General features: G+C 41.0%; 1 protein-coding gene across 4 annotated transcripts in view; it reads left to right on the forward strand.

Annotated features, from left to right (window-relative positions):
• Positions 1-1,582: 1,582 nt before the first annotated feature.
• Positions 1,583-12,376, forward strand: part of LOC124607287 (fas-binding factor 1) — a 122,023-nt gene continuing 111,229 nt past the window's right edge. For 2 of the 4 annotated variants that reach the window (XM_047139570.1, XM_047139571.1), the window contains exon 1: positions 1,583-1,787. The gene's annotated coding sequence lies outside the window, so the exon portion shown is untranslated. Of the gene's footprint in view, positions 1,811-12,376 lie in introns of all 4 variants that reach the window. The other 2 variants (XM_047139572.1, XM_047139573.1) reach the window with 2 other exon arrangements.

Below are 12,376 nucleotides of genomic sequence, written 5' to 3' on the forward strand. Positions count from 1 at the left end.
CATCTATGGAAAGAGGTAGGACAGTGAAACTACCACTAGGCGTTAACTCGTTGGATGTCCACCACTCTTCACAAAACGTGGGACTCGCAGTTTTTACTGCTCTGTACAATAGTACAGATGGTAAGCTGTGGCATCGCTGCCGAACGAGCACACTGCTGGTACACACGCAAGTGTTTCACAGCACACCGTTCATCGTACATTGTTGAACATGAAGCTCCGCAGCAGACCACTATACTGACGAATTTCTTGGGTCAAGATATGTCTTGACCCAAGAAATTCGTCAGTTATGATTGCAATTGACACGGGATCATCAGAATTCGACCGTCGATCAATACAGACCTGTCGGTTCTTTGCGCGAATTACGTTTTGGCCTCGCCAGGTTGATGGTCGTCTCCGCAGACGCTGTCATTGAGGTGAATGGCGGCTCAAAACGTGTAGCGCCCCACAGACACAGGCTGGCGGAAGCAGTATTACGCTACTGGAGACATTCTCCTCTTCTTGCATGGAACCTATGGTAGTAATCGAAGACACGCTGACAGCAGCGAACGACCTGCATCACTTCATACTTAATGCCTTCCCCAACGGCGATGTCTTCTTTCAGCAGTATAACTGTTTGTTTTCGGATCCAGAACTATGCTACAATGGTTTGAGAATCATTATAGTGAACTCATGTTGATGTCTCGGCGACAATATTCTCCTGATGTAAATCCTATGGAACGTATTTGGGTCCCTATTGCCACCATCACCACGTATGCAAATCAGCGGCCCATTACTTACGCGAATTACATTACCTGTGTGTAGACATAATGCCACATGCCTCCACAACCCTACCAACAAACTGTCGGCTTCCTGATACGTAGCATCAGTCATATATTTCGTTCCAGAGACGAACAAAGAAGCTATTAAGCTAATGGTTATGACGTTTTAGCTCATCAGTGTTTGATCTTATTTATATAGGGTGAGGGCCTCAGCTATGTACTGCTGTTGTAAAACCTAAATAATTTTTCACTTTTAGATATCTGACTTTGCTTTTGGTAGAACACTCAACAGAAAAAAATATCCAAAACGTCACGGAGCATTTGCAATTTGCTACGAAAACAATGCACACCAAAAAAATAAAGGTTAAGAAGACACAGAAGCACACAAACCGTTTTTATAACAAGAGTGAACGCGGCCAAAATTAGTTAACTTCTGAGGTTAGCTGACTATGATGCCGTCAAAACTTCCCGAAAAACATTGATGTGACAAGTCATGACGGTCCGTTGGCACCCTGTGTAAAAGCAGCCATTTGAAACGCGCTGTGGAGTATTTTCGCGAGACTTCGCGTGACGTGGAGTAGCGTGTAAATCTGGCTTGAAACGTGTGAGAAACATTTTTCTCCAGTCTCTAAAAAGATAAAGGTAAACAACGCAGTGAACCGGTATTGGCATTTTATGATGCTTTATTATTTCAAATAATATGAATATTTTAAGCAAGCTTTTGGCAAAGATCTTAGAAACAAAGACAATTTAGATATCAACGGACGCCTGCTATAATGAAGTATTATATCTGTGATACAAATTGGCTTAGGTGTAAACAATAATATTTGAATTTTGGAAGGTGCCAAGAAAATGTAGGAGCTATAAAGTGATATTTAGGACGACTAAACGTCTGTCAGTATGCTTCCGTTTGCTGGTAACCTCTAGTTCTGAATAAATTGAAATGGATGGTATTAAAATGCGTAAATACAAGCCAAATCAAATATTTGAAATTACCATTCTCTAACCCAACCTGACTGTAGGAGGCAGGTAATCCTCAGTTTACTGCACAAGTAATTTCACAATTTTTGTAGCTATTCAACAGAATGTTTTGAAGTGCGTCAGTAGTAATACCTAAGCAGAAGTTTCTTATTTAGAAATTCCTTAGCCCATGTCGAAATCGGACAGGTTTCTGTGTTTGACGTTCGGATAAATGTGTGTATTGTATTTATAAGTGTGCAGTAGCACAGAGCAGTGTTTGCTGTCACCTCTCCCATAATTGATTTTGGGGTGACTTGATCAACATATTTTAATGCATGTTTGGCAAGTGAAGAATTGTCACATGTCACTGTTTACAATTTTTAAATTTCTACATTGATTTGTAGATGGAGTTTACACTTTCTCTTCATAACAGCTTTTCCTGTTTGCGTATAAGGAAGATAGGTCTTCCCTGTCCGGCAGATCATTGTTCATTGTACTTCTTGATAGTCTCTTTAAATCTCCTTGACCGAGCAGGCCTGAATATTCATTCTGATGGTCAGGCTCCCCTACACTAGGCCTGAAACTGTCATTAGTCATGCAAGTCTTGTTCTTCCCATGATTAATAACGTGTTGCTGCCAGTTGTGTGTAATCTTACGTATGTCATCCCATGAAACACAGTAAATGTGAAGTAGACTGTTCCACAGTCAAACTCATGTAAAATAGATATGTGCCAAAAATGCAGCAAGATAACTAAAACAGTTATTAACCCAAAGAGTGAGAGAGACACTTGTCCTTCATTAGACATACTCCTATTAGAAGTAATGTTCCCTTGCCTGGTAATATGTGAACCAACTCATCCATCTTGTTACAGGAACACCTACAGTATGATATAGAATCAAAACTGTTTTGTAACTTATGATTTTCCATGCATCTAAATCTCTGTTAGTATTGAAAGCTACATGAAGTGTAAGAAAACACCATGGCAAAAAAGAAAAAAACACCCTCTTCCACAACATGTATGCACTATTATTGATACTTTCAAGTTGCCTACTGGACACATTTTTGCCTTGTTCAGTTTATCCCTGAAAAGCTAACACACCAGGCTTGGTGAAGCCTTCAGTACTGATTCACAAACTTGCTAACTTAGACCATGGGCAACACTATAGGTCAGTATGTCATTACAGCTAAAATTTTGTCTTCGTGTTCATTGACTTCACCAGCTTACAATCAAAGTGTCACCTTTAAAACTATACTTTGGGTTACGGTTCATATCTGCCTGTCTCCAAAGCCTTAAACTCAAAAAATAATTTTGGTGCCAAGAAATATTGTGTGTTCTGTTTTTCTGTTTGCACACACAAGACGTCACATGCCCTAAGATTATTACATCAGAGTCAAGCTGACATCCGGTGTTGGCTGGTTCAGTTGACCTCAGATAACTTTGGCACTCTGATTAGTTTGATGTTGGTTGAGAACTATTTCATTTTTGGAAGACTGGACTTACCAGTAGGATAATACTACATGCAAGGAAGCTGACATGGCTGCCTTGTATGTGAACCCATTCGTACGTTGACTGAGGAGGGTCTTTGGTTCAGGGACTACTAGTGAACCAGAACTTCATATTTTTCTGTAGTAGAGAAAGCTCGCGATTGAAGATAAAACTCATTTCATCTTGCTCCAATCTCATTCAACTTTTCTTGATTGTGTTCATCTGTGTGATAATCACTTACATACAACAGTATGACAAACTACTGTGTCTTGACTTTGATAGTTATCTCAGCTTTAAGTGTTTTATGACCTACAGCTTTAGACTTCTGCATCTACACTTGTTGATTCACTGTAAAGTGTTTGGCAAATGGCCATGTAATTGGACCTTATATCATTATTATTCATGGATGGAATGTACAAAGAATCGTTGCCTTTGGGCTTCTCTGTGAGCTGTAATTTGCCTAATATTATCTCCACAGTCCCTTGATGAATGAAACGATTCTATGCAGACCTTCTTGAGAAATGTATCTGTAGTCTTGTGAAGTATTTTTCATCATGGCATGACTCGGGTGGACTTTTGTGCAAATAACTCTTTCAGTTCTCAATAACAAATCCCAAGTAGCACCAAACTCTTGTATAGAAAAAAATATTCCCCTCAGTCCACCTCAAATCGATTAAATCAGTTATTATGTCATCATCCTCCTTTCTCATGACCTTGACTCTCTTGAGCACTACCTCTCCCAATCTCTTACTGACTCTAGATCCACCACCCCATTCCGTACACAGCTGTTGAATTACGTTCTTCCCCACAACTACTTCTCCTTTGAGTGGAAGATTACAAATTCACTGTACATCATGGGCACCGGTTTGGCACCTTCCTATGCCACTCCATTTATGGAGGATCTACAGGAAACTTTCTACCCACCCAAGATGCCAAATAACTTACCTAGCTCAGATTCATTGATGATGACTTCATGATTTGGACCAAGGGCCAAGATACTTTATTTCATTTTCTCCACAGCCTCAAACCTCTCATATGTGCTTCACCTGGTTCTCCTCAGCATAACAGTCCTCCTCTTCGGTGCCTTCATGAAGTCTCATCCCATGTCAAGGGCTTGACATGAACAACAGCACTTCCATTTTGTAGCTACTACCCCTTCCACATTAAAATCTCTCTCCCATACATTCTGGCCATCAGTGGGTGGCTCACAAGGCAGTCCATTGCCTAGCATGCTCATGTTCGTTCTAAAGTTTTTACAGGCAGGTATACTCTCCTAACGTACTCCATGAACAGATTTCCCACGCTGTATCCACATGTGATACTAATCCTCCAAAACCCCACATGTTCCAACTTCAAAGGAGCATCCCCTTCATTACTTACGATGCATTGGACAGCTTCACCATACCCTTTACTACTTACTATTGTGTCCAGGAATGAACATACAACCCACAATCCTTCTCATCCATTTGAAAGTGGTACTGTGTCACCCACCCGATGTACAGAACATTGTGGACCAACTTTATGCCACACCTATTCCCACTCATTTGCCACTTGGGTCAAACCCTTATGGAAGACCCTGGTGCAAGACCTGTGTTATGGACTCACACAGCAAACCCTGTCCTGGTCCGATCCTGGGACAGGGCCACCTCTGAAAGTAGTCTTATCATATTCCAGCTCTGGTGTCACTTCTGCCCATCTGTCACTTCTGCCCATCATATTATGTGGGCTAGCCTCAATCAGTTGTATGAATGACCACTGCCAAACTGTGAACAAGTACAGAGTTCACTGCCCAACAGTGGGACAAGCTGCTGAACACAATGGCTGTTTCACAAACTGTGTCATCTGGATCTTCCCCCACAATACCAGTTTCTCTGAGCTGTCCTGAATTGTCCTGACATTACACCTTTTGATCCCACAATCCTGACCTTAATCTCCACTAGCCCAGGTTCCACACCCACCTCCACCCGTCGCTATGCCCCCTCTTCTCTCATTCTATATTTACACCCTCATTTCTTCAGTCTATCTCTTTCTATTTTCTCCTCCCAGTCCATTCCGCGTCATTGTACGCTATGTGCAACTTTGCACTGCCTGTAACAGAACAAGATCACTTGTGCCACATACCTGACCCCTGTGCTTACTGCTTCTCCATTCCAGTCCCCAACTGTCTTCCCCTCCAGCTCTCCATTGCTCTTCCCACATTCTTTCTCCTATTATGCAGTAGGTGGTATGCAGTTAGTTGTGTGGTTTGAGTGTGTTGTAGGCTACATTAGTTTTCTTTGTGTTTGTGTGCCTACATGTGCAGTATTGTCAACCCTGGATACCTACCATAGTGTTTTACCTACTTCCAAAAAATAACATGTACATGAAAACAAAAATCGTGTGCTATGTCATGACATCCACTGAAGATGCCTTGTAATTAATGCAAAACACATCTGAGTGCTCAAGATAAATAAGAAAACTTAATGTGCAGCATGCATAGGGTGGTTTTCTGTTGACTCACTCTAAGCCTGCAAGCCTGTGCCCTCTATGCTGGAAAATATCCACAGCACAGAGTGCCGTCTGATAAGACGTTCAGCAGACTTTTCCAGCATCTGAGGGACACAGGTACCCAGGTACCCTTGCTCCTCGGAAGACTGACAGTGGAAGGCCTCGCACAGTCCGTATGCCTGACATGGAGGAGCATGTGCTACGTTTGGTAGAAGAAACCCATGGGACTAGTGTGCAGCGGTCAGCAGCAGCAGCAGCAGCAGCAGAAGGCATTTCTCACTCTTTTATCTGGGAACAGCACCTTATCTGAACAATTGCATTCAGGCCCTAGGGCCACAGGATCATCATGGCAGTTCTGTCAATGGCTGTTGCAGGAGTGTGCCACAAAACCACTGCTCACATCCAAGGTTTTATTTACCAATGAGGCAGGATTCACAAAGGACACTATTGACAATTTCCATAACCAACATGTGTGGGCAGATGTAAATTCCTAATTAATTCAGGAAAGAGGGTATGAACACTGATTCTCAATCAACGTATGTCCAGGCGTACTTGGCTATAGATTAATAGGGCCATATGTGCTACCACAAAGGTTAACTGGGATGCATTATGTGGACTTTCTCATTAATGTACTACGTACCTTGCTGGAGGCTGTGCTGTTGCAGCAACAAATATAGATGTGCCCAAAATGAGATTTTCACTATGCAGCAGAGTGTGCACTGATATGAAACTTCCTGGCAGTAAGTTTCAATATAAATGTGGTTCATGCATGATGGTGCACCAGCACACTTTCGTCGCAGTGTGCTTGAACATCTGGCGCAGACATTTCTTGACCGCTGGATTGGGCCGGGGGCCCCACACCTTGGCCTAATCACTCCCCAGAGCTCAGTCCCCTAGACTTTTGGTTCTGGGAACACTTGTAGGAATTGGTCTGCGCCATGCCAATCAATTATGCGCAGACACTACAGGGTCGCTTCTTCAGTGCGTTCCAGCAGGTACAGCAACAACCGCTTATACTTAAAAGGGTGTGTCTTTCCTTACGCTGGAGGGCATAGGGTTGCATTTTTATGAATGGATGCCACATTGAACACCTCCTGTAAACACGTTTGGACATGGTGTGTGTGTGTGTGTGTGTGTTGCATTTTTGCAGTAACAAACTAGAAGCTTGCAATTGCTGGTGGTAACAGAGTTTCAATTTCTGACTACCATTTATCCTCTGAATTACGTAGAGTTGTAGTATCTTCCTAGCACAAGATTTTAATCTGAGGAGCTATCTATCCTGTGTGCCTGCTTGTGTTTAATTTTATCTTATTTGTTTTTGGGTAAAACAAGACTCAAAAGTGCTGTAGGAATAAGTTTAAGGAAAAGTTAATTTTTTTCATTTTATAAATCTCTTTCCAGCTTTCTTCTCATAATGTCTCTCTAAACAGCATGATTAAATCATTTCTTAAAATTTTGTGATACAATACTGTTCTATGATTTTAACCTAACTGGTTAATGAATTCTTCTGTAAACATTTTACCATCTTGGTCAAATAGACGGTATTACAGAAGTGTATGGTGTCAACAGCCACTTCCAGCATGTACAAAACAACAATGACATCACTACGTACACATGCCAACAAACACGAACAAAAATAAAAATGACACAATACAAGGGTGGTTTGAAAAGTTCTTGGAATCACCATGAGAGGTCAGCACTAATGCAACAAGTTGTTCACGTGATATTCATTGGACTGTTGCCTTTAAACACGTGCCACGTCAGTGCTCTTGGAGAAGAGCTGTGGCGGTGATGTAGCTCTGTTGTTGTTCCCATGTAGTGATTTGCGAAGATGAAAAAGATCGAGATTTGAGCAGGCAGTGATTAAGTACTTCGTAAAGAAAGATATGAAAGCAAAAGATATTCATGTCGATTTCCAGAATACCGTGTGGGACTCTGCTCCTTCATATTCAACTGTTGTCAAGTGGACAAATGAATTTAAATTTGGTCAGGAGAGCTTAGATGATGATCCACGCAGTGATCGGCCAAGATGTGTCACTACTCCAGAAATCATTGCAAAAATGCACAAAATGGTTAAGGAGGCTCACCGATTGAAAGTGTGTGAAATTGCTCATGCTTTCCAGATGTCATTTGAAAGGGTATATCACATTTTAACTGAAGAATCATAAATGAAAAAATTATCTGCAAGATGGGTGCTGTGGCCCTTGAAGCTGGGTCAAAAGCACATGAAAATGGACATATCGGAACAATGTTTGGCCCATTTTAGGAGAAACAAACAAGATTTTTTTATGCCGGTTTGTGACCACAGATGAAACTTGGGTGCACTACTATACCCCAGAGACAAAGCAACAGTCAGAGCAGTGAAAACATGCTGATTCTCTGCCACCAAAGAAAGCAGTGACAATTCCTTTGGCAAGAAAGGCCATGGCATCAGTATCCTGGGTTGCGAAGGGCATTCTGTTTGTAGATTATCTCCCCACTGAGTAAACAATTACTGGGAAATACTATGCTAACCTTCTGGACAAATTGCAACAAAAGATACATGAAAAAACGCCATGTGTAGCAAGGAAGAAAGTCATCTTCCATCAATATGATGCACACGTGCCGTCACCATGGCAAACTTACATGAACTAAGGTATGAATTTTTCCCACACCAAATTTATTCACCTGATATGGCTCCATCAGACTTCCATCTCTTCCCAAAACTGAAAATTTTTCTTGGTGGATGAAGATTCACTTCAAATTAAGAATTGATAGCCAGTGTTGACTACTGGTTTGCAGGCCTAGAGGAAACTCATTTTCGAGATGGGATCAAGGCACTGGAACATCATTGGACCAAGTGCATTAATCGACAAGGAGACTAAATTGAAAAATAAAAAAAATTTCTGTGATGTAAGTACTTTTCTTCTATTCCATTCCAAGAACTTTTCAAATCACCCTCGTAATATCTCACTCTAAAAATAACATAAAACTAATGGAACATCCGCAGAAAATTGGGGTTTAGGGCGGGGACCAGCTAAATATACAACAATAAAAAAACACTGCACCATCTTAAAACAAAAAACATTCAACAAAACCACAGGAATCAGACATTTCACTTGATGCCTATAGCTCAACTGGAGCTACCAGTACCAAAAAGCCAATACCTACAACCCAGAAAAGTGGAATCGGACATTTCCCTTAACCTACATAGCTCAACCGCAGCTATCGATGCAAAAAAACCAATACCTACGACTCCAAAAAGTGGAACCTAAACCCCAACAACTCAAAAACCCAAGTTTTCAATACATCAGTTAAAATGCAACTGAGCCACCATAAATATTCAACACACAAAACATCACAATTACTATAGAATAAAACCAAAACAAAAATTATTTACCAAAAAAAACCTCTGCCAATACCACCTAGATTGTCCACCTCATACACCTACACACTGACAACACCACATATACATGTCTCTGGTCTGAGCCACCAGAACTCTCGTCAACCTCATGTTGTTGCTACAGACATGAACCTATAACATTCAGCGATAAGACCAAACATTAGCAGAAACTGTATGACAGACATCATATCATCATCTATCTCAGAACATAATGAGGCAGTCGTGAACTTCACTGTCATATCCATACCTAACAGATAAGCAATAAAAAAAATTTAGATTTATTTCCGCAAAACAACGCCAAACTAATCAAACCTAAAAAAAATGCCAAATACATAAAAAGAAAACCTTAATAACTCAATTAAAACATTTCCACAACCCATGTTACTACCCAAACTCAAAACCACATTAGCACGATGACAATCAAAACTCAAATGAACCCAATACCACACATTAAACTCAGCATGTCCACATCTGCCACCAGAGGTCATCACCAACTACAATAACATGACATCTACAAACACAGCCAACTCAAAAACTCCATGTGTAGTGACGTCACACACAGTACCATTACATCATGGGTCACAGCAGAAGGGTGGAATCACATGCTTCTGTTGATCCAAATAAACAACTGATGAACAATTTTACATCTAAATCACTGAATGTAATTAGGTCTAGAAAAACAAAGTGTCAATTTTTGTTGTTCTAGGTTATGTCCTTCAATCCTAATCAGGAACTTTCCTTTTGTAAATAATCAAAATCTGGACATCAGCAACTCCAGGTTACTTGTGTCAGTGCTAGCGTATGGAAAATCAGCATTAAAACTCTACAAACAATTATTCTCCAATGAAGCCCACATAACCTAATGAAAACAATTCCTATTTGCTTTGTAAAGCTTGGCATTTCTGTTGGTGGCCTGTAAAATGACAGTGATGGTGAATTGAATTGTTTGCACAACAGTGTAAACTGCCTGTATTAGTAAGTGTGTTTACTGAGCCACTATTGTGTCACACATTCAAAGAGTTATTCAATACAACATTCACTGACTTGTAGGGTCTGGAACTTTTGTTCTTTATGTATTGTAATTTCACCTTATTAGTCCTATTGTAGTGCAGTATTCATCAGGGGGTATCTGTTTGATTTCAATGATTTCTATGTATTGTCCTACATACTTGCTAATATTCATCTTACCCTTTCATTTTTCTGCATTGGTTGTTTATTCTTTCTATTTAAGAGGTTTCTTTGGTAGAAGAACTAAATAAGTCTTACTTTAAGATTCACAGCTTTGTCCAAGCTGGAGTATTTTTGTTGTTCATAGCTTTTTCAACTGAAATTACATTTATTTTGCAGCTCTCTCTTTTGGAACAGTTTACTCGATTAGGGACAATGCATCAATCACACTCATGTATGAATGTCCCTCTCTTAAGTGATTCTCAAGGCTATGTATTAAGCTTTGAATTCTTCAGTTGTGTGGCCATGTTGTCTATAATGGCTTCACGATTCCTGGAATTATTTTTGTTCTTTAATTACATCTACAATATAATGTATGTTTCACTTTATTTAAGTAAAGCATCATCAGTGGTTTGTAATTAAAGATATTTACAATTTGCTTTGTTTTTAAGATCGAAAACGGTTCATTAACAATTTGTTGGTTTTTTACTTATGGTGATTTCTGCTTGCAATTGACATTCCCTGATGTAATGTAAGTGAAAAACCAAGCAGAAATTACTGTAAGTAAAAACCAACAAATTGTTAATTAACTGTTTTTTGAGCTTAAAAACAAATCAAATTATAAATATCTGTAATTACAGACCGCTGATGATGTGATATGTCAATAAAGCAAAACACGTCTGGCGAGAAGAACAGGCATTTTCTTGTAGTTGTAATAATGAAACAAAAACACCCTAAGGAAGCTGTATTGAGCTGTTCGCAGAATGCTTCATGCAGGTCTTATAATACCATTCAGAGTGACACGATCTTCACGCTAGTATGAGAAGCACTCTAAGCACTGTGCCCGATACCATCTTCCTGTTCAGTAGAAAGCATCAGTTTTCACCAGGACTGTCTGTGTTATAGTTGTGTCATTAACAAACATTAATTTTTAATGAAAATACCTTTAAAATCACTGGAAAGTCATTTAAATAATTTAGGAATAAAGGAGACCACTCACTGAATAGCAGAAGTGTTGAGCCGTTGACAGTTACACACAGAAGAGAAAGAAGACTTGTTAGCTTTCAGAACAAATCCTCTTTGATGGGCTAGTGTGCCTCTACAAGGTATCAGATGCAAGATAAGCCTGTGACAGGACTGGAGTAGGAAGTACTGGGTGGGTGGATTGGGCTGGTCTTGCACCTGTGGAATACCACTTTGGGGAGGGGGCGGGGGGAGGAGGATTCCATTCAGGTGTAAGACCTGCCCAATCCACCCATGCTGTACTTCCTATTCCAGTCGTGTTACAGACTTATCCTACCCCATCAGAGGCAGGGCCGCCCGCTCCGATACCTGAGTGGTCAGCGTGACGGATTGCCGTCCTACGGGCCTGAGTTCGATTCCCGGCTGGGTCAGGGATTTTCTCTGCTCAGGGACTGGGTGTTGTGCTGTCTTCATCATCATTTTCATCCCCATCTGGCACGCAGGTCACCCAATGTGGCGTCAAATGTAATAAGATCTGCACCTAGGCAGTCGGACCTGTCCCACTAGGGGCCTCCCGCCCAATGACGCCAAATGCTCATTTCATTTCAGAGGCAGGGCCACCTGTGAAAGCAGCCATGTCATATACCAACTCTGCTGCAATCCTTGCACAGCTTTTCATGTCAGCATTTCACACAAACAGCTGTCCACCAGAATGAATGGCCACCAGCAAACTGTGGTCAAGAATAAAGTTGACTACCAGTGATACAACATGCAGCTGAGCACATTATGCTAGAGTTCAGTTGTTGCTTCACAACCAGTTTCATCTGGATCCTTCCCTCCAGCACTAGCTTTCCTGAACTATACAGATGGAAGTTATCCTTGGTAAACACCCTTCACTCCCACGACCCACTTGCCCTCAGTCTCCACTAACCCACTGTCTGCACACCCTCTGCCAACAGTTTCTTCCAGCACTTGTGTCCAGCTGGCACAGGTGTGTGTGTGTGTGTGTGTGTGTGTGTGTGTGTGTGTGTGGTGTAAAAAGGGGGGGGGGGGCGTGCATGCATCAACACCTTTAAGGCTTTTGCTGTTCAGTGAGTGGTCTCTCTTATTTCTAAATTACATACTCCCTGCCAGAGCATTCTGTACTATATTTGTACTGGATATTCATTTGG

Source organism: Schistocerca americana, chromosome 3 (assembly GCF_021461395.2).
Source record: "Schistocerca americana isolate TAMUIC-IGC-003095 chromosome 3, iqSchAmer2.1, whole genome shotgun sequence".
In the NCBI taxonomy this organism is placed as follows: domain Eukaryota; kingdom Metazoa; phylum Arthropoda; class Insecta; order Orthoptera; family Acrididae; genus Schistocerca; species Schistocerca americana.